Source organism: Rhipicephalus microplus, chromosome X (assembly GCF_043290135.1).
Source record: "Rhipicephalus microplus isolate Deutch F79 chromosome X, USDA_Rmic, whole genome shotgun sequence".
NCBI classification, from domain to species: domain Eukaryota; kingdom Metazoa; phylum Arthropoda; class Arachnida; order Ixodida; family Ixodidae; genus Rhipicephalus; species Rhipicephalus microplus.
Window position 1 is genome coordinate 264,200,822 of NC_134710.1, and position 27,478 is coordinate 264,228,299.

The 27,478-nt window shown below is 41.8% G+C and overlaps 1 pseudogene; it reads left to right on the plus strand.

The window, feature by feature from the left end:
• Nucleotides 1-23,318, plus strand: part of LOC142775242 (5'-3' exoribonuclease 1-like) — a 37,316-nt pseudogene extending 13,998 nt beyond the window's left edge.
• Nucleotides 23,319-27,478: the final 4,160 nt, after the last annotated feature.

A 27,478-nucleotide genomic window follows, 5' to 3' on the forward strand; every position in this document is an offset into this window, starting at 1 on the left:
GGGTTCCCTTGCCCTCCCTTCCCTCTCCAATATCTTTTTCGGGGTAGGAGTTTAAGTTGTGCACTCAATGATTGCATTGCGGCTCAACCATGTCACTGCTAAGCATTTCTCAGGTGCAGTACCCGGCTGCAAATCTACCATTCTAGAGCCCTATCCTCCCTCTCTCTCACTTTCATTTGCAGAAACGGCATAGAAACAGTAATATTACCAGTTTTTAAAAGTTGTATGCAATCATTATAGGGTTGAGTTTTAGAGAAATGTGTTTTACGAGTCCTAGTATTCACAAAAGGACGAATTCTAAAATGCCGAAAGCAGCATCAAAGTCTCAATCTGTACTGTACTTTGGTTTTGCAGCCTGCTCGGTAGATCAGGTAATTAGAAGAAGAATGCGCTTAATAAAAGAACTGCAATTTGTTTCACCGTGGAACTTTCGCCGCGCAAGTTTTGCGGCCAACTTTGCTTATAAGCATGTGTGTTATATTTGCACATAAGTGATACACTTTTGAAGGCTTTATTTTAGAGTACTACAACATACTAGCTAGCTTTTATGGTGGAGAATTCACGCCTTATATGTGAGGAATGACAGCATGCATTCGGGTGCAGGCACCGAATTCATGGCACGGTTGCAGGATCAGCTACAGCAGTTTGTGGCCGCGAATGTCTCTAGCGACCCGCTGTGGCCTGGTGTCAATGTTTACCTCTCGGGCCACCAGGTTTGTTGTTGCAACTTTAATTTAATTTTACTTTTTCTGACTGGCTACTCTAGTGGTCAGAGTTGGCATGTGCATCACTTGTTGTTTATCAAGGAGTCGTTTAGCATTTTCCTTCTTAACGTGCATTCCTAGCTTTAACTCTTCAAAAAAAGAAAAAAAGAAACCATGTAATCTGCACCCTCCACTTTTTAAGCACAATTTTCAGTTTTTCTAGCTTTAACTCTTCAAAAAAGAAAAAGAAACCATATAATCTGCACCCCCCCCCCCACTTTTTAGGCACATTTTTCAGTTTTTCTTGGTGCGAGTGATACGCAAGAAAATATGGTATTACCGGTAGACCTAAGGTGCGTCAGATACTCTATGCCTTTTTTTGACAATGTGTATAAGAATCACTTTCACGCAGGTTTCTTTTAGAGTTTTTAGTATAGGTGAATTAGTCGCACAGGATTTACAATATTTGAGGACAGCCATAACTTTGGTGGATCATGCAATATTAATTATGTGCACTGCACTGGTGATTGTTTTCTGATGTTTCAGCCCTACAAACCTTAATTTTTATTGTGCTGATGAATGCTACTCTCTGCTACAAGCATGCATCTGTATAATTTTATTGTTGAGCTCTTTTGTTCATGGTGCGATTCTTTTTCCGTGCTCTTCTAAATAGACACCAGATGAAGAGGAACACAATAAGATGAATTTTATCCGGACAGAACGATCCCGGCCTGGTTACGATCCAAACACAAGGCATTGTTTATACGGGCTTGATGCCGACTTGTTGAGAATTTTTTTGGACAAGCGTACATTGCTTGTACTATTATTGCCACACACTGTAGACTTTGTGAACTTTGATCATGTGTTTGTGCCATTGCTATTTCATTGTCACTACTTTTATAGCCTACATATCTGTTCACTTTGCATTCATTACTGCTGAAATGAGACACCTGAAGGTTTGTTTTAATAGCTAAAGAAATGCCAGAGTCCCTGACAAAATTTGCAAGGATTTCCGTGTGTCCAGCCTAAGATCGAGAACAAAATGTGTGTCTGTACGTAAAAATCGGGTATCTGAAACGTTCGACAAATGTTTGACTTTGCAAAAGTAAGGAAGCATTATTGCATGGAGCACCTGATTCCAACGTGACCACAATGCCACCTGTCAGCCATGTTTTGCAAATGGTCGTCTGTTCTTCATTTTTATTCTTCCATGCTGTTTTTGTGGGTAGTCTTATGGCAGCGAGTCGGGATTTCGTGTGCTATATTTGTCTGTAAGGTGTGGCGGAAAACTCAGCAGTTTTGTCACAAGGTAATAATGGGACGCAAAACACACAGTGTGCTGATAAATATCTACACCAATTATTAATTCCATTTTTAATGGGAGAGGCTACCATGGAAGGGCAACTTTTTTGTTTGTCGAGATATTCTGATGGAATTTTCAGGGTAGGCTAATAATAAAGCCATTTGAATAACCATAAGATTGTGTTCATTAAGGTCCACTGGTGCCAAAGTTACAGCCCTTTATCAGGATAGTTCACATAGGTTTCTTAGTTAGGCTCGGGTGAATTTAATAAATGTGCTACCATCGTAAAATTAACTGTGATGAAGCCTGGGTGGGTGTTTTACACTAGAACAGAGCCTTTTTTTTTTAATTTCCTTTGTAGAAAATTTTAGCAGAGCACTGAATTTGGTGTTTGCCATTGAACATTTAATAATTGAATTTTATTTATCACACAGACGCAATAAATTTTAAAAGTGGCTCTGTCAGTGTGTGGGCTAATAATTAGGGCACATATAAAAACAAATCTGACGAAATTCAGATGAGCGGTTGCAGATATTTCACCAGACTAAACACCCTCACTGGTTCAAAAAGTCATTCTGAGAAAACGGACCTTGAAACATTTTAACACATATTTTGGTCTAAAATGACCCTGCAAACAGCTAGAAATGTTCTTTAGAACTTTTTTTCTGCTTTTCCTGCCTGTGTTGCAGCTGTTTTTGAGCCTTCTTCACACGAAAAGGGTCTTTCTCCGCTGCCCGTTGTTTTCCGGCATAGCGCCGACCTTTGGTTGAACAGCAACACCTTTGCTATCCTCTGCGGCTAACTCCTCGCACGTCCAAAAACGTGTTGGCAAATGCGCAATCGATGATGCGGTCGCAATGTTCAGGGCCATAATCACTGCAGTTAGGGAGTGCAACGCAGCAGGCACACTTGAGGAGGAAACACGAACACCAGCCTCACTTGAGATGACGGAGCAATGCGCCAATTCTCAATGTTGCAATAAGCATCAATGCAGTCGTCGTCTTGAAGAGACAAAGAAGAAGCTGCTCAGCATTGATGCGACTGTCGGCCACATGTTGTCACCTGAACGAGCCTCGCCATGCGTACGAGCTTCATGGGACGCTTTCTTTAACAGAACGTGTGTCGAGTCCGAAACTTTGCCCTGCCCATCGATAGTGACAGAATAACAATCAGCATTACGTGAAAACAGCAAAAGATCGTGTCGTAAAGACGGTGAAAGATTGAAGAGCACGCGTGAGAACCCAGCGGAATGATGGCAAACGGGAAAACAACGTATGCCAAGAGAACATGACCGGCGCATTCAAGGCCGGCACTGGAGCAGACGGTGAGCGGATGGAACAGATGTCTCATCGTGCGTAGCAGCCAATAGGAGCTGCGTGATTGCCCACTCCCTCGAGACGCGCGCGCTTCCTCCAATCGCGGCTTCGCATCCGATCCGCGGGAGACTTCAAAAGTTCGACAGCCCCACAATCCTGAGCGATTCCCGCGCGGCCACGCCGCTGCTGCTGCCGCGGGTGGCGAAAAAAAAAAGAGCGAGAATTCACGAGCAAAGAAGACCATGATGCTAGCGCTAAGCTTCGTGGTTGAGAAATTGCAAACACGTGAAGTTAGGGTATTTTCAGCGCTCGCTGGCCACTCGCCGGCTGCCTCGGCATGTTACATAATTTATTTGATGTACTTTCGCGATAAATTAAACATTGATATTTATAGAACAGATAATACAAGACATACTAACAGAATATGTGGTTTTCCAAAAATTGACTTCTTTGCGATTTTTTTCGTTTTCAAAGGGTGCGTACCCCCTTATGCCCATGTATACCAGGAACTCAAGATTTCTGTGACGTTAAAAGTAAATATCGCTTACTGTGAATGATATTGATGCATAGCAGCCACCTCGATATGGCTGCATAAAAGAAAAGGTACGCGATGTCGTTTCTAGTTCTTGCTGAGCTGATGCCATTTTCTCCATCTTGCGCTGTGCATCGTAAATAGGTTATTAAACTAGGTGTACTTGTAATGATATTTACATGTGCTGTAGGACAGGGGCATTGGAAACATTTGTTCACATAATTTTGTTTGTCCTTTTTGGTAATATATTGTTGCGATCACAGTTCAAATAACTATTACAGTTCAAGGTGGTATGCATGTGTCACCTGTTCACTTCTGGAACAGTTTCACATTGTCGCCTTAACGAGGTCTCTTCTTATTCACAGGGAGAAAGTGCTCATTTAGTTTTGCTATGGATTTTGTCGGTCTGAAGCTCTCAAGTTGGTGCGTTTCTTTGCAGATTATGCTCGGCAAGTGTTCCCCCGAACCACACTTCGCACTGCTTCGGGAGGAGATAGTGTATGGCAAAAGGCAGAATCAGAAGAGGTTCGCATTCATTTGTAATATTTTGTGTTTGGCATAATGCATGTGCATTCAGAACTGAATGTATTGTCCATCTACTAAACTTATTTTGTGTGGCTGTTTGTGAATTCATGTGTCATGCCAAACATTGTGAATAAATTAGTACTTTCGGCTGTGAAAATATATAGTGCACTATATTTACAAAGAAGATTGAAAAACATTTGGTCTCTTAAATTCTACGTTAAGTAACCGTAGTATTTTTTTCCTCGGTCTACGTTTCCCCAGTCAATTGATTCAAGTCGTCATGCATTACCAATGCAGAAAGCCATACATCTTGTGGAACTCGCATCTGATTAGCGCTGTCACAGACATTGCAGTGCTGTATAAACACATCTTACACAGAATTTTATAGCTTTTCTGGAGGCTTACTCTTACTTTAAAAAATTGTAATATTGAAACAGGAGGGCAAGCATGGCAATGTTTTGACAATATTTCCAGTTGCTATATAGTCACACACTGACGTTTTTTATTACATTTCTCTAGCAGTTTTGCATTATTATTAAAACCAAGGAGTTCCCCTGAATTTCGTTACAAAAGAAGCTGTTGGCGTCCTTCCATTACTTGACACTCACTAACACTAGTTTAATCTTATTGTTTCCACTGTAGCTTGTTTTTCTGGGCATGATTGTGCCCTCTTAAGGATTATATTTGCACTTTTAGTTTGTTTTCTATTATTAAAAAGTGACTGTGTCATTGGTTGAGTGCCGTGCTGTACGCGACATCAATAAGCTTGTGTTGCTTATTTTTATTTGCTCATTGTTGTGTTGCTTTTGCAGGCTCAGTATTCCTGAAGAGATCACGTTTCACCTTCTCCATCTGTCGTTGCTACGAGAGTTCTTGGAGCTCGAATTCCAAGAGTTAAAGGTGAGCCACCTGTCCACCTCTGAAGGGCAGGCTGTAAATTAGATGCGTCTGGATGGTGTCCCCGTCATTCTCTTCTTGTACTCCGCAGAAGACGATCCCGTTCGAGTTCAAGATGGACATCATCATAGACGACTGGGTGCTGATGTGTTTCCTAGTGGCCAACGACTTTCTTTCGCACTTGCCCAATCTCTACTTTGCGCACAATGCGTTGTCGGTTCTCTACCAGGCCTACATTTATGTGATGCCATCCCTTGGAGGCAAGTTCCTGACGTCATTTTTAAAAGAAGGGGCTGTGCACTGACGTGTGTGACTGTTATATGTGTGACTGCACAGAGCTACATTTAAACAATTAAACTATAGCTCTGTTTTGTTGCCACTTTCACATGAATGTGACAGCACTGCAATGGCGACAGGTGGTGCTTTGCATTTTAAATATCCCCTGTTGCTTTTTTTCCAACAGCCTAGCCCTTGTAATACGTGGTTTGTAGCTTGTCTGGTAAGCACGTAGCATTAAAGTTATTCTTCATGAGAAGTGCAAAAAAGTCTTGGCAAGTTTTTTTATTCAGCCTGTAAAACTTACAACTGAAGTTGAGCTCTGTCACTGCTGTCCAAAGAGGCAAGTGATATCACATTCGCCTATAGGGATGTGTATATTCAATTGCTGTTTGTTTTTTTTTGCTAAGAACTGATAAAAAAGTTTCTATTAGAGATAACTTGGTACAGTAACAGCAGTTTTTCCCTGCTTCACCTTTCCTCTCTCTTTGAGGGCGGAAGGCTTGACGTCGGGAGCAACTAGTCTATGTTTGGCAAGGTCGCATGAATAATTAGGTCATTAATTTCCAATTTCAATTGATTATTAGTTTGTCAGACATGTAATGCATCAAATGATGCCTCCAAGAAGGACCTTATATGTAAAAGCATTTCACTGCGGAAGGAACTTATTTAATGCCCAAATTAGTACAGAATCTGCAGTTTTTTTCCAGTGCTGCCTCTGGCGCTTTGATAGTGATGCGAAGCTTTGAAGGGTCGTCCGGTCCAAACGAGATTGATTGAGAAAAGCCTTCTAAATCAGAGTGGGTCTAGAGACCCCACCAAAGTGTTTTGCAACTGAGAAGAGTAAACTAATTTACGAGAAACACGTGGGACCCGGTTGGAAAACATGCAGACAAACCTTTTTTTTTCTGCACACAAGTGAAGCGTGATATGATAATATAATTTTACATCACTGGTTAGTTCTTCAGATTCGGTTTTCAAAAGATATTAAGATTTCCCTTATATCACGAGTGCCTAAAGGACTATTGTTCCTGAATAAGCATTGTGTGATTACGCAGTGCCCTCTCCTGCGTGCTGAATGTCAGTGTCTCAAAGTGCTCAACGTTTTCTGTCAGGCCTGTTGGAAAAGTTTAGTCACCTGGACATTCCTGACTTCGATAGCAACGAAGACCAGGAGGGTCTTCTTGAGATGGAGTTTCGTCAGCACAAGCGGGACTACTACGTCAACAAATTAGAAAACTCAGATGTAAACAAGTGAGCTCTCTGTCCTTACATCAAGGTTCTGGTGGCAGCCCCTCTGTGCATGTCGGCGTCACGAGGGGTTGTTTTGTATTCTTTCAGGCAATTTATGCAAGAACAAGCGCACGGCTACGTCTGGGCCATTCAATGGAACCTCCACTACTACTACAATGGCGTGCAGTCATGGAAATGGTAAGAAGTTTTTTGCAAGGAAGGTTATGAGAAACTGCTTGGCATGTGAACTGAAATCCTACTTAGATTTTTTTAAAAATTACTGTCATCATCACAGTTTATATCCAGTGCAAGGCAAAGGCTTCTTTCTGATACCATTACAGTCAACTCTCGTTAATTCGAACTCAATTGGACCTCTGAATTTTGTTTGAATTACCAGAAAGTTTGAATCATCAGAAGTTTTCAGGTATATGACTGTGGGTGAGGTGACACCACATATTCCGATTAGGCAATGATTTTATCACATATAAAAACTTTTAAGCTTTTTAAAAACCTAACCGCATGCAATGAACAGAAAAAAGAGGTGTAAGGTCTACAAGTTTATTGGCCATTTACCTTGATCAGACCTTTCAAAGAAGTAGTCGGTTGCCAACTGCTTCTTTGCTATATGCGCCTTCAGCACAAAGCTCTCTATACCCGTTGAAAAGCATCATGGTTTACCATGCCTGTGCTTCGTTTCAAAGATTTGTTTACTAGAAAACCTTTTTCCTCAAAGGCCTAAGGCGCCTATTGTCATTTTGGACTGTTAGAAATATATAGGCACCCAAATTTTTAAATAGTAGTGGGAAAGCAGCAAATATTTTCTGATGTGGAACCAAAACAAAGTATGAATTAACAGAGTTTGGTGCTTGAATTAAGAGGCTTTTAAATACATTGCAAGAATGAGGGACACCCAAATAAAACGGAATTTTGTTTGACTTGAACACAAGTATGAATTTTCAGAATTTGAATTATCGCGAGCCTACTAAAATTGGAGATTGCTCCCTTTCGTTTGCTCGAGCCTGTGCATTTCTGTTAAGCTAAGTTGGCTGTATTCAGTTAGTCTTGCAGAAACTACAGTGACATGTGCTCTATCTCGTCATGCTTTGGTGCAGACTCGCAGTCTTCAAAATCTTGCAGGCACCCAAACGAACCAACATCAAACAAACCAACGGAGAGTAATTTTTTCTTTTCTTTTAAAACAAAGTTTTGAAATGAGGGCTTCGTGATATGGGTTGTGCTGTGCAAGCTGCTGATTATGTGCAGCAAAATTCACAATGCTAGCCATGGTGGTACTAAAGAGGAAAGTTGGCCAACTGCGCTTGAGATGGTTACGTGATGTTTGGGCCATTGCGAAAACGTCTAGGTTAACTATTAGAACATGGACAAAGTGGGTCTCGCTGTCACTCGTATAGCTGAGGTGTTAAATGGAATCATCGACAACTGACCAGTACTCAATCCTTTCATGACAGTTGAGGACTATGTATAGTGGTCACGAGATTTTATAACAGTATGACCGATGAAGACTGTACTCATCATCGGTGAAAATTGGTCCCTTGTGCAATCAGTCGTCAGAGATCGACTGTGCGGCAAGTGCGATAAACTTCATGCTAGCAGGCGTTGGGAGAGTGTTTTCTTTCACTCGGACTATCAACGACTGTCTGCTCTGACGGCCGCGAGGCGGCGCACCAGTCAGCGTGCACAAAGTATGTGTCCACTGTAGTTGTGTTTATCGCTGCGAGATGGCCCCACTTTACCATGTTTTTTTTCAATGGAGCTTATTTTGTCTTCCCCTCCTTTGTCTCTCCTTTCAATGTATTGCCACCTATGATACCGTGCATGCTGAATCTTCGTATGTCATTAAAAACATTAAATATACGCTAATTTCTTTAATTAGTTGTGCTATTTTATTTAGAAAAAAGAAAAAAAGTGTACAATGTTTGTACAAAGTGTAGAAGTTTTGGTCTTTCTCGCAGTTTTTCTTTTTTCTCTATTTCTATTTTACTTTTTCAGTCACAAAAGGGTTAGTGACACTGCTGGCCACCATGCTCTTTCTGCAGGTTCTACCCGCACCACTACTCCCCATACATTTCGGATATCAAGGATTTCCAGAACTTGAACATGACGTTAGAGCTGGGCAAGCCGTTTCTGCCATTTCAGCAGCTCAAGCCATCCTTCCTTCAGCCAGTAAAAAGCTGGTGCCCATCGCCTATCAGGTGAGTGGCCATGGAAACCAAATATTCCAACGAGCGCCTGTGATTAGTTGACATTCAGCTGGTCATTCACGCAGCGACCCATTTGACCAACATAGAGGCCACGGCAAGACGTCAGTATCTCCTCAATGACTACAGTTTTGCACGGAACAAACTTCGTAGCTTGTTGCTTCTTGCAAATGCAAGCAGGAGCGTTCCTTTTCTTGCACAGGGATCCGCAGTTTGACTAGAACTGAGATCACCAACCTTACGCTAGCACGTGCTGCTGTATACCTTCTGGAGTTTGTGTGAGACACCGTGAACATCGGGAACGATTACCACTCTTGGTCTCACATTTCGAGTATGATGTTTTTGTTTTTGCCATGCCCACTTAAAAAAGTGCTGTAAAAACACTAGGACCAGTTTAAAGTTCTATGATCATGCAGATAACTGAACACAAAGCCTGAAGAGAAGTGCACGTAGGCTTGTACAAGTAATTTAAACCGTGCAATGACTTTATTTATAAAACGCTGTTGCTGCTCATTGACTATATTCCGAGGCGTTCAGGCCTTTCATCTCACGGATTTCAAGACTTACGTTGGCGCTATCACTATGCCGTTTGTTGCTTAGTGATTTTAGCGTAGAGAGCACTGCCACCTTTGCAAGTATGCGGGTTTCTGCGATACTGTCCGCAAATTTACGCAAACTTCTTTTGCAATTGCGTGATAGCTCATTCATTGCATAAACGATCTGTTGTTTACCATGTACATTCATATAGGAGATATTTAGATGCTACTAATTCACTAAAGATCAACCTGGCGCTTGCGTAGACTTCCGTGCTGCCAAGAGTCTCCTTTTGTTTTTACTATGAACCAATTTAAAATGAAACTTAAACCTTAAATGCCTCATCAAAACTCAAAACTCACTGTCAACGTCAAGGCGAATATGGCTTCACCACAAACTCGTGGCCTGGTGTACTGTCGGCATTCGGGTTAGAGACGAGACGTCATTTCCATCGCCAGGGAGTCTGCGCTGCTGTGCCGCATTAACAACCAACACGCCAAAAAGCAATGAGACATGGTGGAACGACGCCGACACATTGCGAAGTTCCCATAAGGTATTTCTTTTATTAGTATATAGTATGTGTCCATAAGTTCCTATATTATCATAAGGAATGCCTTATATTATAAGGCTGGCGCAAAGTTCCACCATCCGTTGTTCAATAACATGCAGCGACATCACGCAGTACACGGGCCTCTCGGATTTCGCCTTTGCTACACAACCGCATATTTGTTCTTGATTGCCCGTAGCCACCAGCACCACGTTGCAACAAAATTTATTCTACAGAGCTGTTTACGTGAATAAACGAACCGGACAACAGCAGCGCACGCATGGGAATATATATCAGACAAGAACAATTTTAAGTGTAAGTGGTACACGTGAACGCTGAGGTAAGAACGCGAAGATAATGACAAATACCTCGAGGCAAATATAGCAAAATATAATGTTTTATGATTTCAAGGCATGACAAATTACCATCTGTGTCCAGCTACCCTTACTTGCATATTAAAACGATCGATCTCTTTTTTTTTTTTGAGCAGCCTAATTGAAGGAGAGCTAATGTGTGCGTCTGGCTAGTTAACACTGTTCGCCGCTTCAAATATTTGACGTGCTGTCGTCTTTGGGCTTCGTTCTTTCAAACTGCGCAGAGTATATTCGTGGGTACCCACCCAAAGGTTCCCCTGTGAAGATGCTTTCACCATACTTTATGTTAACTACATACGGCTTCATATCTTCAATACTTCTTTTGACACCACACGAAAGAAGACATGAGAGAACACTGATATAAACTGACCGGTTATATTGCATCAATCCACTGTTTATAGCAACCAGCTACCATAGGTGCGACATGCGTGGTATATACCAAGTGCCCAAGCACCATAACTTGTTCACCCGAGTGCACTCATGATAGCACATTCGGAAAAATTATGCAGTGGTAAACATTGTTACAAAAGGCACGCTAATCTGCTGCGAACTCAAACACTGTATGTAGAAGGGTTCTGCATGGTAGCTAACGAAGTAGATAGTTAACACTGTAACCTCTGTTGACGTTGTGCTTACATGACGCTCTCATGGGGTATTTTTACGAAGCAATTAGAAGCACTTTCATGGCTCCAAGTGCAATATGTGACTGCCATTCAGATTGAATGGGTTCAACTTTTGCACGCACAGTCATTTTAATTCTTTACATGCATCTGGTTACTTGGCCCACCGATAACACCACTGGGCCATTTACTGCGACCTGAAATGATGTACGCTGTTGCGTTCACATTTCCGAAGGCTCGGCGGATATAGACCAGGGAACCGGTCTCACACAAGCGACTGCAGAACACATTCACGAAATTTTGTCCCGCATAGGGGTATTACCGTGAGCAAGTTTCACGAGGGGGAGGAAAGGGGTTCAACAGAATGTCAGCTATCATCGCCACACGACAAGGTTTTAGGCATATGTCATATACGGCCTGAAGAATAATTTTTACCTCGATTGGAAAATATATACATATCCATGCCGATCTTCTCAATAGGCTTAATATGGATGTCAATTCGGGTATACCAGGTTTCTATTCCGCGGTTAGGTTTCAACACAAGGTAAAGTTTTCGTGAAGTGCATCACGAAAAAAAAATATGCTTAATGCCGGTGAAATCTGTGTAGCTTACCAGAACAAAACATTATTCACGATAGGCAAGAAAATATTGCGAGCACTGTTTACAAACATCTCAAATAGCCACAGTCGTAAAAAAGGGTAAAAGACAAAGACATCATGTGCAGGCTATTGGACCGAAAGATCGATGGGCTGCATGTCTTCGTGTTTGGAATTCCTGACGTGGAATGTGAATCACCTGTGTCACATACGTATAACACAAGCCATGGTACTTGGGTACAGGCCAGAGTGAGTGGTGGAAAGGGTATCAATGAGTGTGTATAGCCTTCATCAAACGTTGTACGCTCGCGTACTTCGGTGCCAATTTGGTCTATATCAAGTTAACAACACGATCACGAGGACGCCAAGACGTAGACGGCTAGAAAGATTGAGACAGCCGGAAGGCTTTTCGCTGGCTAACAAATATTTGTTATTTACTAACACCTACAAATGAAGCTTTTGGTGGCACTCCTCTATCAGCTCTAAACGAAGTACCTCACCTCTTATTTTTCCAGGAAGCCGAGGCGAAATCCGGCAAGCACGATTGCGGCGCATGTTCATGTCGTGCAGCACTGCTCTGAGGCCGACCTCTGCACCGCCGGAGATACTGCGGCTCACCAGAGCCAAATGTTTTACTGACTGTAGCTAGGGGACGTACCTCTGAATGGCGATATGTGTATGCTGCTCTCTCGTCCATTGTCGTGGCGGGCGCCATCTGCTCCAACACCATGGGCTTCTGGTTCATGTTGCCAACTGGGGGCAAGTAGGTTTTGGGTCTTCATTTGTCAAAGGGCACCTCACCAAGGCCTAGATTGGTTTAGCAGGTACTTGGAGTGCGCTGCGAGCTCGAATTTATGTTACAATCTACGGGACGATTATGCTCTTTAACGGCAGCTTCGCACGGAGTGAGCTGCTGTGATGTTTTTTCGTGATTTTATGTATTAATTCAAATGATCTCTGTCGATATAAAATTTGTGTGATTGAAATAAAGCTCTTTAGAGTCGAAATTCGTTGGCTCACTTGCATATTCATTGTTATCATGTGATGGTAATGCACTAACTGGAGCCACTGCTTTACTCTTAGACGGCTTGAAACTCAGCTGGTTGGCGCGGTTTCATCTTCTAAGAGACACTATAGTGTAAAATATTTTCTTGCGTATTAGTAAAGAATCAGTCATAGAATTTGAAGGTTGCTGCTGGGTCCTACATTTTTCTTAACTGATAAAAATGAATTGCATTGTCATCTGTGGGTACCACAGTGCCAGCACAAGAAGTTTCAGAAGTTTTCATTGAGTGAACATTTCGAAAATACGCAAAAAAGAGTACATTTTAATTTTCTGACCTTACACTCAGAGATTTAGGCGTGGAAATAGGGCCAGACAAAATGTTCCGTGTAATTATAATTCCTGTTTTTTATGCTGTTATTAAATCTGCATTCCTTAAATAAATAAAGACGTCAGCAACCAAAAACGAAGACACGCCCAGACAGCTCAAGAGCTTTAGATTACCGTTACCTAACTTGCCCAGCAAGATAAGTTCCTGTTATGACCGCACACCTCTTATTGGGGAGCTTAGCCATGTGTCGCACATAAAAACCTATTTGCGCGATAGCGGTAAAGAGCTTGTTTCGCCGAAATTCTGGTGTCAGCGTAGGCAGTTGCGAGCAAAAAGTTGTCTTGTGCGTGACTGCAAAATCGTGACAGATGGAAAATAATGAAAAAAAATTAGTCTACAAAAAATAATACAATATTATACAACAGCTGCATCTCGCTTAATACAACAGCTGCATTTTGCCAGTACTTACCTAGACAGCATAAATCTGGGAGCTTACAAAGAGGGTTCAGCTTAAATAGAAGACGATGCAGCAAGCGATGACAAGAAAATTGATAGGGGTAACCTAAGAGACAAGAAGAGAGTAGAGTGGGTAAGGGAACGTATCGGAGGTAAGGATATCGTTGTTGTAATCAAGAAAAAGAACTGGACATGGGCCGGGCACGTAGCTCGCAGGCAGGATAACTGCTGGTCATTAAGGGTAACTGGCTGTATTCCCAGAGAAAGCAAACGCATTAAAGGACGACAGAGAAAGAGCTAGGCTGATGAGACTAAAAAGTTCGCAGGTATAACGTGGCAACAAAAAGAAGACCTGGTGAATTGGTGGACCACGGGAGAGGGCTTGGCCCTGCATTGGGTGTAGTCAGGATGATGATGATGATGATGATGATGATGATGATGATGGTGGTGGTGGTGGTGGTGGTGGTGGTGGTGGTGGTGATGATGATGATGATGAATCATTACATAGAATTCAGCCACTTACAAGAGCTTCAATGACACCGGTCATTGTGAACTCAGTACGCACAGGAGACAAGATATCGCTATCGTGTTTTAATTCCAAAAGGTGATGCCTAAAGGTCCCCCGATTTTTTATCAGCAATTGACACTTATTCTCGTTTCATTTTAGTTCAATTATTGATACCTTCGGCCGTAGAGTTTCGTACAAGAATACCTGGAGCGGAATCTGGCGCTAATGTCTACGCGGGCTCCTTCAGCGGCGCTTGTACCACCCAGGGAATTATTGGAATTACAGGCTTCGAATCTGATTTATATAGATGATGTTCTTGAGATTCGTGACGCTTCTTTTCTGGGTGTAAAACAAAGGGATATGAAGTTATACCTAATTTAAACTTCCTTCAAATATTTGTGCGCAAATTTCATTGCAAAAAAGTTTTCTCTACCTTGCGGCAAAAGTGAAACCTGGGCAAATTCAACCACCCCGGTAGGCATCGCTGTGCCATTTTGTTCTGAATTCGGCATCAAGATTTACTGAATCTTTTACAGCACTTGAAAAGCAACATGCTTGATTTTTTCTAGAAAGCTCATTATCTATTCATAGGAACAACGGTACAGTATCAAGTGTGAAACACTTATCGTTTTGTCTTCTGCGACGCTAGTTGCATCTGTCCCAGTGGTCCCAGTGGTCTACCATAAACGCACCTCTGGTTATGCTGTGAAGTCGATTCACCGGAACGTGATGGTGTGTTTACTTAGCTTAGTCATCATTTTGCAGTCGATTTGAAACGAGTTCAAGCAAGATGCGCTTGTGAGAAAACACGAACTCGATGCATCATCTTGCAGCGCTTCTTTAAACTGTCAAATACGACTCGCAAAGCTCCAACTTCATCACAAATCAGAAAATATAGTGGTCGACAGCCTCTTCTAACAAAGTCACTGCTTCAGCTTTTCTCACCGCACCCCACTACCCGCACTGTTCGAGAAAGGAAACTGAAACTGTAGAAAAAAGTCTATATATAGTTCGCTAACTAATCCTATCAGATTCGAAGACTGTACTTCCCATAATTCCCATGGAGGTGCACGATCGCAGCGCCATATTCCTCTCTAGTCATTATTGTATGAAATTCCATGCCTTCGGCGAAGGACATTACAAAGGAGGGTGAGTAAAAAAAGACGCGAGTAGAAGCAAACGAGAACGCAGATAACAATTATAGTAAAGATACAAGTCATCTGTTCTATTCATACAGTCTGAGGTAATATTGTTTAGAACAGCTGGCCTTCCATGGTTTTTTTGTTTCTTTAAACTTTACTGAATATGGCACATACCCACTGGGGGGGATGGGTTGTATTCTGTAAGGCGTAAACAAACAAACAAATCACCGAAAGTGGCGATGCTACATCATCGCCTTCTTCCTCTTCTGCTTCGCTTCCAACCGACGTATGTAGATTTGTGCGATAAGGAGTGCAGAAACTCTAATGAAAGAAAGAGAAAGAAATAAAAAGAAACCCATATTCTTGAAATAAATGTTTTCTGGCGAGGTGACACTCGAAGAGGCGACCCCCCGTTATGGAGTTGGGCGTACTAAGCTCGTGTTTACACAGGTTCGTTGGTGGAGCATGACACAGTTTTTAACAGTATATCATATATATATATATATATATATATATATATATATATATATATATATATATATATATATATATATATATATATATATATATATATATATATATATATATTATATATATATATATATATATATATATATATATATATAGGTGTAGGAAAGAGAAGAGGGATGAGCTATAAAAGTATAAGGGTTCTGAGGAAAGTAACCTAAGGAGAGAGAAAGTTTGAGAGAGAAAGAGGTGTTATCGGGTATATCTTAGATACACGGTGAAGTGTATGGATTGGCGACCTTTGCCACAAGTCACTTGGAAGGGCGTACATTTTTTTCTGACCCAGAACAGTTTTCTGATGTCTTGGTGATCTTTCACAAAAAGATGGCGTCTATTTCTGACGGACACCAACCCCATACTACTAGAGACGGCAAATAAGAATGGTTATAATTATCGTCTCTGTGTGGCTCAAAAATACAGCTTCCTACATAGCTGAAAAGAAAAATAATTGTACTAAGTGCCGACGACTCACGAAAGCACCGGCGCTATAAAAATTGGAGTTGCTAAAGAAAGGAATGACACCTGTATTTTCTTCTTGGCAGCCTCTTCCAGCTTATATAGTAAACCTGCAATGAATGAACAATACTTTCCTATTGTCACCCCAATAAGTGCATTAGCTTTCTGAACCAGGCACCGTTTGATCTGTGGCCTATCCCCCACAGTGGGTTGCACCGAGATATGTAGGAGCGAACCAACCAATCATTAGGCAGTGGTCAACGGGATGTCTGTCCCGCTGTAGAAACTTCTTTAATCGAATCTATGTGGTTTCATCCTATTTATCCTATTTAGTGAATTAATTGCTTCTAACCATATTAAAATACATTAGATAGCGAATTTGAATTATGTGATCCCTTCTGCCTAATTATTCATTTCTTACAAACCCCCCAGAGATGGCGTGAGCTATACATATAGGTCATCATCATCGACATCTTCATGTTGCACTGCAAGAAGAATCGTCATTTTCATCCGTTCGCACGCTCAGCTCATATGACTCCGGCTTCCAACGCTGTTCCCTGCTACGTAAGCTAAGTGCATCTGTCTATACCAGCCATGGGAACTGGTACACCAACCAGCATCAATATCCAATGCCTCTTCAACAGTAGTGCCCCCACCTTCCCTGAAGAATTGCCATCTCGCAAGGACGTTTCCTCAGTGCCATTCGATGCCAGCCAGGACGAGGCTAAAGACGACTGTTCTACGTCTGCACTGAGTTGTCCAGTGACGACGTCTTTTCCGACCTCCTCGTCCACGCGGGCAGGAAGAAGATATCAAGCCAATGCTGCACTTCGCAACGCCAGCATCACTCGAGGAGTCCGGTATGGCATGGTGGTGTTGAGCAGCGCTGTACAGCCCCAGGTATGAAGATAATCGTGTTATTTTGAGCATACTGTGTTTTGCAATTAAGTGTAAAGAGCTTTTTCTTTCCATGTCGTGACATTATGAATTGTAATTAGTGTGTACATCTCAATAACAACAACAAAACAAAATTCGCCATAGTTTAATGAACTCCGTTGTACGCAGTTTGAATGAGGTTGTTTCCAATATTTTTATTTTGCGATATTTGAGGCCACTCGTTTCAGAAATACGTGCAGTTGCATATTGTCTGCGTTTGCTTTGTCCTTCGGGAAAAAACTAGTAGGTTTCTTTAAGCAGTGACCGACTGTTTTCTGTCAACTACTTCGTCACATGCACGGATATTTATACAAAAAGGTTTCGATCGGTGGCACCGCTCATTTACCAAAACTTGTTCATTCTGTTATGCGATATTATTAAAATAGGCGTGGATAGCACAGTCACTGTTCCCCCGCTCTTTGCGTTCATGCTGTAGCCCGTTTCACAGCAGTTGACTTAAGCTAATTGTGACTCATGCGGCAATTAATCTTCAGTTTGAGTACCGGAAAACTACAGAGTGCATGGAGAGTAGTATTCATAAAGTCGGTGGTGGCACATTAGGCCTCAAAAAGGGTGAGGGTTTACCCTATAGTAGATTATTCGTCTAATCGCTTAATAATTTACGTGCCTCAGAAGTAGCACGCGAGCTTCGACCAAACAAAAGGCAGAGGCAGCTTCAACATATTCTGTGTTTTTAAAATATAAAGTAAATTTTGAAATATAACTTCTATCCACTATATTGTTTTGTAAGGTGGATATGCTTCAGTAAAAGAAGACGTTTGCTGCATGGCTGTGTCTCAAAAAAGAAAAAGAAAAGTACTCCTCCAGGAGCGTAATTGCCAATCTTCGTATATGATGCCTCTGGAATCAAGGCCAAACTTAAATGACACAGCAGCTAACGGTGCAAGTCCATACTGTATCTAAAATAGTTCGGTAGAACCACCCCCTGCCACCCCCCCCCCCAAAAAAAGAAAAACAAACAAATTTTGCACAGCACTTAGTCTGTCGCGCTGGGCATCGACTTTCAAAGGTTACACAATGCCTAATTTCGTCAGGTCAGGGTTACTTTTCATCAATTGTAACCACACTTGTGAACATCAAATCTTATCTTAAGGGAACTGCTTTTGTACAAACTGATTACTGCTCTCCCCTCCGCGAACAACTATTACCGAAGGAAATTTATACTAATACGGGATTTCAAAACAAGGGTAAATGTGTTACTTTTGATAACAAAGGAACGCGTTACAAAGGAACACAATAACAAAGGAATGCAGCATATTTTATACAAGGAAACAGAAGCCTATAAAAGTGGATTTAGAAGCAATGTTTATAGCTATGTAGTGTTCTCACAGAATCACCTGTGAGATCACCACTTAATTTGGTGTGAGCGCTATTCCCTAGTTTAAATAGTATAACGCAATAATTCTGCGGAGTGCAGATTTGGTTTCTTGGCCTACAATTTCACATTCACAGGCGAAGAAGGCAGCGCATCACGTCTACAAACCGAAATATCCAGCAAAACCAACGTGGTAGGCGGTGCGAATTCTGACAGCTGCCTTTTGGGACGGCTACCTGCTTTTTCGCTCAAAATACCGAAGGCATGAAGCTGATTTGCTCAACGCTTTATTTTCACTGAAATTCATAAAAAAAATACTGTGTACAGAGTCCAGGAATCACTTCGTAGTTTTAACGTGGTTATATGTGCATCATTTACGCGAATATGTCCAACTGACACAGTAAAAGAATTGTTTTGGTGCTTAGATGGCTCATCGGTGCATTGCGATACAGAAGTATAGAACAAATGCCAAATACTTAAAACAGAAGATTCGAGAGTAAGAAAGGATGAGGAGACCTCCTGTTATTCCATGAGCAATGAAATGTAGAACAAAAACTTTAAACTATCGAAAAAAATAAGCCAGAAAAACATAAGTGACGTAAAGGAATTAATTGTGCAAGCACGAGTAGTGAGCAATAAAAATTAGTATGAATAAATAAATACAATAACCATACCATCATAGCAATTACGTGTCCTATTTGGGATTATAATTGCTGTATGTAAATTAATCAACATTTACTCAGCGATGTTAGGTGATTATGCTCAAGGCTGACTCTAAGAGATTCATGCGAAAAACCAATCGCAGTTTTGAGAGAAAAAAAACCTGCCGGTTGAATTGATTGTGAAATAATGAAGTTCAGTCGAATTCCACAGCGTAAATTGAAACCGAAGCATCGTTGAGCGAAATAACGAGATCGATAGGATTTCGGCACTTTTCTATAGAGGGACGAAAAACGTGTAGTTTTGTGTTCGTTACCGTATGTGCGCCAGGCGTGCTACAATGCGAGTGAAGACGTTCACAGAACGAAGGCGGTGTGAAAAAAAATATATATATACGCCCCTCTATTTTCTCTGCATGCATAACAAGGGTCTCGTTTCGGCAGATGTGTCTGGGAATGGCCAGCGGTCTGCTCGGTAATAGGTTCGCATGCTACGGGAATACAGCTGGCAAGAAAGTGTTCTAAACTCGCCGTCAGACCTACGAGTGGCACTCAGTGACAATCTCTGGTTTCATGGACATACTCTCCACAGTCGACGAGGAAATGACCACCGCTGCCGCTCAATTGTTAGGAGCATCGCGTGCGTAAACAGAAGGTTTCAGGTTCGCTCTCTGCGAGGTGCAAGTTGTCTTTTCAGTGACTATAGTTGTTTCACATTTATGTCAACATTTCCACAATCCGCATAAATTAGTACAAGTAACGATCCCTACACCTCCCTTGGCTCCATCGCTAGCTGGAAGGTATAAACGTGGTGTCAAAGAAAAAAAATAAACCACCGTAAAGGCCCTTTATTTATAAACGGTGTGAGTGGTAAAATATCATAAATAGTACGGTTAAAATAAAAGACTACTCATGGCAGTCTCTATTTCAAACGAACCGCTTAACTACCTGTGGCTCTTTTTAAATGTAGACGAGGCTATTCGATGAAGAAAAAAAAATGACGCCGAAGTCTAACAACCGTTCACAGGTTCGAAGCGATGGAAAGTAAATAAACAGAATTTGTTGCCGAGCCAACTTTCCCTAAACTGACTTGGCTTCATGACGGTAGCATATTGTGTTGCCTTCGTAAGTGGCTGTCTTGTCGAGGATAAGCGCAGTTGTTGAAACAAATTCTCAAGCGATGTTCCCTCTTAAACGATTTCTTCTCACAAAAAAATTACTACAGTCGAACTCCGCTACAATGAACGCCGCTTCAAGTAAATTTCCACTACAACAAAAAATTCACGATTCCCCATCGGCAGTCCATAGGAATCAATGCAAAAATATTGTCACCACAACGAACACTTTTCCTTCGATCATCCCACTCCAACAAATCTTCACGATGCAATTCTAGTCCAAGATACTTATTGCTAAGCAGTAAACTCAATCTTTAACATTTCGATGCATTTTCAGAGCCTGAAAATGCGTCAACAAAATCTAAAACACGCGCATGCACGACTAGAAACCGCCACTGTTCAGTAGGCATGAGCACCGCCATTGCTCGATAGCGATGGCAATGAGACTGCCGTTGCTCTGCTTTTGCCACTGGCTTGCTTTTGAGCTACAGATGATCCAAAGCTGAAGCTCAGTCCTTTGTTCCATGGCATATCCGTGGCTTGGTGCAACTGCGGAACCATACCTTTTGCGATTCCCATGCTTATCATTATGTTCGCGCTTGGCCAGTGTGGTAACTAATCAGAGCGGCTGTTCGTTTCCATTATCAACAAGATCAGCTAGCCGCGAGTGATGGATAATAAGAATGGCATACAATAATGCAAAAGTCGCCACTCCACGATACCCTGCTTCCATCTCGGCGTTGTCGGATACTTTTGACGACGGACAGCTGTTGGTGTTAACGTGTTATTACAACTGTTTGGTTCGTGGACGAAGGTGGTTTTAGGCGTTGTTTCAGCGTACTTTTCACCATGGCCTGGCTATGCATGGTTGAGAATGAAGTCGTGACGCTGCTGGGAAAAAATGGGAAGCCGCGTACATTTTCTCACTTTTGAGAACAAACGTTCCTTTGTTTTTGCTAGCTCAGATCAGCTGTATTTTTTCGATTTCACTACAACAGAATTTTCGCTTCAACGAAATTTTTTCCGCGCCCCGTCAGTTTAGTTGAAGCGGGGTTCGATTAGTACTTTTTAAAACTGCGTTGTCGTTGAAGAGAGAGGTCAACAGGAATTCATGAAAACAAGACAGGCGAGAAATTTGTACACAAATATTTAAACTAGAGGATAAATAAACGTGCCTTTTAATATTGCATTCACATGAAATGAAGTACACTGCAAAAGCTAGCCATGCGTAATCTTCCGATCATTTTCATTGGCATCGGCCCTATGAGCTCGACATTTTGGAGGCTGTTGTGGGGCTGATTGCTTGTACAACGATGCTACAGCGTCGTAGTACAAGACGAATCTTTATTGGGCGGGCCTGTGGGTCCGGCCCTGTATGAATCACGCTGATATATTTCTAAGTAGATCCGCGTGATTTATGTGGTGCCAAATTTCTAGGTTCGCCTAATGCACGGACATGGTCAGGTAAGATTTCGTGGCTTTTTCTGTATGTGTGTATCCGTGTTTCTAAGCTGGTCTTTTTAAAAAAAGAGCTTGTTTCGTAAAGAAATCCCTGATGGTTTTAGCCGGTCGCTTCAGAGCGAGAATTTGCAATAAATGGAAATAAACAAACAAGCTGGAGAACGCTTGAGCTTAGACTCGAACAGTATAGAGAAAAAGAAATTTGAAAGAAATTTGAAAGAAATTTATGTAGCGCAAGGCGAAAAGATGAACACAGGAAAGAATTGACTGAGAGGAGAGAGGCCCTATTACGCTCAGCCTTGAAACGTAATAAGGCCGCGTTCACATCGCCTTCTGAACTGCAAGTCTGCTTCGGTTCTCGGTGCATGTTTCAAGGATTTTTTTCAGAAATGAATGACTCAGCGCCTACATAGGTCATTTCAAAGTACCTTTGAAGGACTATTGCAAGCATACTTGTTAAGTGACAATCACGATTTAATTATATGCCCCGCCGCGGTGGTCTAGTGGCTAAGGTACTCGGCTGCTGACCCGCAGGTCGCGGGTTCAAATCCCGGCTGCGGCGGCTGCATTTCCGATGGAGGCGGAAATGTCGAGGCCCGTGTGCTCAGATTTGGGTGCACGTTAAAGAACCCCAGGTGGTCAAAATTTCCGGAGCCCTCCACTACGGCGTCTCTCATAATCATATGGTGGTTTTGGGACGTTAAACCCCACAAATCAATCAATCAATCAACGATTTAATTATTCCTTTTGTCAATCACTGAATGTGCCTCTACATATCAATGGAGCAACACGCGAATCTACACAATGGTCCTCGTGTTTGAAACCCCTGATGTGGACTGTGAATCATCTGTGTCAGACACGTATAACACAAGCCATGGTACGGGGGTACGGGCCGCAGTGAATGGTGGAAATGGTATCAATAAGTGTATATACTTCATGAAACGGCAAGAAAGATTGAGACAGCCAGATGGCGCTCGCCAAGAAATGTTTGTCATTTACTAACACATATAGCTGGTGGTTTTGGTTGTACTCCTCTTTCAGTTCTAAACGAAATATCTCACCTCTTATTCTTTCTGGAAGCCAAGGTGAAGTCCGGCATGCACGATGGCGGCACATGTGCACTGTTTACTAATATCTCAAATAGCCGCAGTCTTACAAAAGGGTAAAGGACAAAGACTTTCATGTGCGGGCTTTGGACCGAAACATCAGTGGGCTGCTTGTCCACGTGTTTGAAACCTCTGGTGTGGACTGTGAATCACCTGTGTCACATTTGGTAACACAAGCCATGGTACTTGGGTACGGGCCACAGTGAGTGGTGAAAAGGGTATCAATAAGTGTATACACCTCATGAAACTGGGTACGCTCGCGTACTCCTGTGCCACTTTTGGTTTATGTCAAGTTAACAACACGATCACGAGGATGCCAAGACGTATACGCAAGAAAGATTGAGACAGCCAGGTGGCTTTTCGCTCGCTAAAAAATCTTTGTTATTTCCTAATACATATAGCTGACGTTTGTGGTTGCACTCCTCTCTCAGTTCTAAACGAAGTACCTCGCCTCTTATTCTTCCAGGAAGCCGTGGCAAAATCAGGCATGCACGATGGCGAGGCATGTGCAGAACACCGCACAACCATGACCGCAAGCGGACGGCACGTCGTGCAGCACCGCTCTGAGGCTGACCTCTGTTCCGCCGGTGGTACTGCGGCATAGCAGAACCAAACGTTTTTTGTAGCTAGAGCACATATCTCTGGTTGGCGACATATGAATGTTGCTCTCACGTCCATTGTCGTAGCGGGCGCCATGTGCTTCAACACCATCGGCTGCGCGGTCGATTCTCCAACTGATGGCAAAAGGCTTTTGGGCCTCCCTTTGTCAAAGGGCGCCTCACCAAGGCCTAGATAGGTTTAGGACGTACTTGGAGTGCGTTGCGAGCTTGAATCCATGTTACAATTCACGGGACGATCATGCCCTCTAACGGCAGCTTCACACGGAGTGAGCTGCAGCGACGTTTTCTCGTTGTTTTAGGTAATAATTTGTATGATTTGTGTCAATGTGTAATTTGTGTGAATGAAGTAAAGCTATTTAGAGTGTAAATTTGTTGGCTCACTTGCATACTCGCTGTTGGCGTGTGATGGTCAAGCGCTAACTGAAGCCACTGTTTTACTCTTAAAAGGCTTTTTATTTTGTTTTATTTATTTTTGGGTCGGTTGGTGCGGTTTCATTCTACAAAAGATACTTGAGGGTAAAATATTTTTTGCGTATTAGTAAACAATAACGTCAAAAATTTTGAAGGCCGCTGCTTGGTCCTACATTTTTTCCAACGGATAAAAATAATTGCATTGCATCTGTGTATGCCAATGCGACAACATACGAAGTTTCAGAAAAACTCCTCGAGCGAAAGTTTCTAAAAAAAATAATACCATTTTAAATTTCTGACCTTACACTCGAAGATTTCGGCGTGAAAACTGGGCTAGACAAAATGTTCTATGTAATTCTTATTCCTGTTTTTTAAGGTATTTCAAACGCGTGGCGTGTGCAAAAGGGCACACCATATACTTAGTCATTTTTTACTTATTTGATACTGTCAACACTGTACTTGGGGTCATTACAGGGACGGTGTCACATTATACATAGCAATCACACAATAAAGCAGCATTCAATAGCCCAGAGAAATGACAGATGAATAATTATCACCAGGAAAAGAAGAAACAAACCGCAGTGACTATGCCAATTAAAAATCGAGAAACAAATAATGCCACCAGAATTCAGCAATTATCACTGCAAGGAAAACTGTCTAACGCATCTTTAAATTTGACTAACATCGTTCGCTTCACAACCGAATCAGGTAAACCAGTCCACATTTCTATTGAGTCTGGAAAAAAGGAGTAGCGGAAAGCATATGTGCGAGCAACATAGGGTTGAATAGCTCTGCTTTTATTAAGAGGATCACATCGCCTTCCAGGTGGCTGAAGATATAAATTCTTGTTGATTTTTTGCCTTTTTATAATCTTAAAAAATATATGAGACGTTGTTTGCTTCTACGGTATTCTGAAGACTGAAACTGTGACGGAGTGTGTGCGTCGTTATTCACCACATACGATACGGACTGCTAATTTTTGTATTCTCTTAATTTTAGTGTTAAAAACATTCTGGTGATGTGACCAGACACTACTAGCGTACTCTAAGACTGGTCCTATGAGTATTTTGTAAGCAGTTGATTTCACGTCCGGTGTGGCATGTTCCAACTGTTTCTTGAGTAAATAAAGTTTTGTAATTGCCTCAAAACAGATGTTATCTATATGAGAGTGCCACTGTAATGTGAACATGATACTAACTCCTAAGTATTTGAAACAAGCGGCATCATTTAAATGTTAATTTTTGATGTGGTAAATGAAAGACAGTTCCCGCCCACCTGAGTGAATATGCGTGAATGTGGTCTTGCCGTAGTTTATTTCCATGTCCCACATTTTGCACCACTAATCTAATGCCTGCAAGTGCCTGTTCAGATTATTTGCTCACTTTCACTAGTCACAGGGGAATAAATCAAGCAGTCATCTGCAAATAGTTTCATTTTAATAGGCGCCTTTACTATTGAACATATATTAATAACAAATGTCAGAAAAAGAATTGGTCCTAAAACAGACCCTTGGAGTACGCCTGAGTACACACGTAGTGGTCTGGGAGTATAGTTTTCTATCCTTACAGCCTGTTGACGCATTGATAAGTAAGCTCCTATCCGTTTTAAACTCATTCGATTATACCTAATATTTCAATCTAAAAAAGTAACTTATGGAGGGAAACGTTATCGAAGGCTTTCCTGTAATCCACACAAATTACATCAGTCTGCGTGTGAGCATCATCGTTTTTTGTAGAAATTGTGGAGTGTTTCTGCTAATTATGAGACCTCTAAAAAACCGTGGCGAAACCCATCTTGGTCAGAAAAAAAACTAACTGGTTAGACTCAAGAAAACTAAGAATGTATTTGCGATTACATGTTCTAGAACTTTACAGCAAACTGACGTCAAGGAAACGGGTCGGTAATTGTTTACTAATGCATGGTTACCATTTTTGAAAATCGGTATTACAACTGCGTTGCGCCAGTCTTCTGGGAGTGATCAAGTCTTAACTGATTTTACAAATAATACTTCTAAATAAAACGACACCCATTCGGCATATCTCCTGAGAAACTCTGTTGGAAGATTATCCAGACCGCTTCCTTTAATCGCGTCTAGATCAAGCACTAAATGAAAAACACCTTCACGATTGATAATAAAGGACTCCATTGCTGTTGTTACGTCGATGTTGACGAATGCCTCAATCTTTTCTTCCCGGTCTTTTGTGAAAAGCGACTGAAAAAAAAACGATTAAATGTATCAGCTAAGTCTTCAACGTTTGTCAGAATACGCCAATTGTGATCAATCTGCTCAATTCTTTCCTTTTTTTTCAATGAAGTAACGCCAGAATTTGCATGCCAAACTTCTAAGGAACTTAACAAGCGTTTCAGCAAAAAACTTCTTTTTTGACCACCCCACGGCTTCTTTCAACTTGACTTTAATAGCTGCCACTTCCGTCACTATATATTTCCTTTTTCTGAGTCTATTATTTTTCCGTTTCATATGAATATTACTGCATGTTATCAAAGGATTTTGTTTACGCGTTTTCTTAATTCGAGTAGAAACATAGCGATCAACGCAAGTCAAGACATTGCTTTTAAATCTCTGCCACAATTGTTCTACAGAATTAAAGTCAGATGCTCACTCGAAGTCTTAAAGCTGCTGTTCTAAAAAAAAATCTAAGATGGAAGCGTCATCGGCCTTGTTAAAGACTTTTACTTTTTCTTAAAAGAACGCTCTTTTTAAACGGCAAGCACTATAGTCTTTATGACCAAGCACAACAGTTTGCGATCGGATATGCCATTCAAAGTGTCTAGGACGTAGTCTGTTATATTCTGCGACAAGAAAACGAGGTCTAATAATGACATCGATGAACCGGTAGCTCTAGTTGGCTCATGCACAGTTTGTTCCAGGCCATGACAGAACGTTTTTTCTAGAAGTTGTTCAGAACTGATTGTTTCAGTCTCACCGGGCATAATATTTTGCCAGTTAATGTGTGGCAAGTTGAAGTCTCCGGCCATTATCAACCTCAGTTTTCCGTTAACATGGTCACTCGAAAAATCACTTAGCGAAACTAATAACTGAGGCGTAGACGCGGGTGGTCTATATACTGAGCCAATATTGCACAATATACCGTGGAAAGTAAGCTTACGCCACATAGTACACGACATTCAATCATGACAGCTGGTATGAAACGTTTAACGATGGTAGCAGCACCATCACCTCACGTCTCTCTGTCCCATCTGAAAAGCTCATACCCCGGAGGAACAAGGCAATCACTACGTATATCATCACGCAACCACGTTTCCGTCAGTAATACAACATAGGGACTATGTGCTATTAATAGATACTGTATTTCCGTAACTTTAGGGACGATGCTGCGAGCATTTTAGACAAGATTTCTTGGCTATGAGTGCGATTGATTTTTCGAAGTATCAGCAGAGCTGCCTGAGTCAAAGAAGTGATGTTGGTCATGCGCACTCGCCACTGGCGTCACTTTAACTTTGTTATCCTTCTTTTCACTCCGGTATTGAAAAATACGCGCTCATTTTTTTTGAATAAAAATTACACTGCATATGGGCTGAGTGAATGATGATGAGTGGGGCGAAGTGACCTTCAGCCTATCTGTCCGCTCGTTCTTGCTTCTGTGCGTTCATCCGTCTGTCCGACCGTTCATGGGTCAATCCATCTCTCCGTCAGCGCGTGCATTCATCCGTCTGTCCGTCTGCTAGTCTATTCATCCGTCCGTGCATCCGT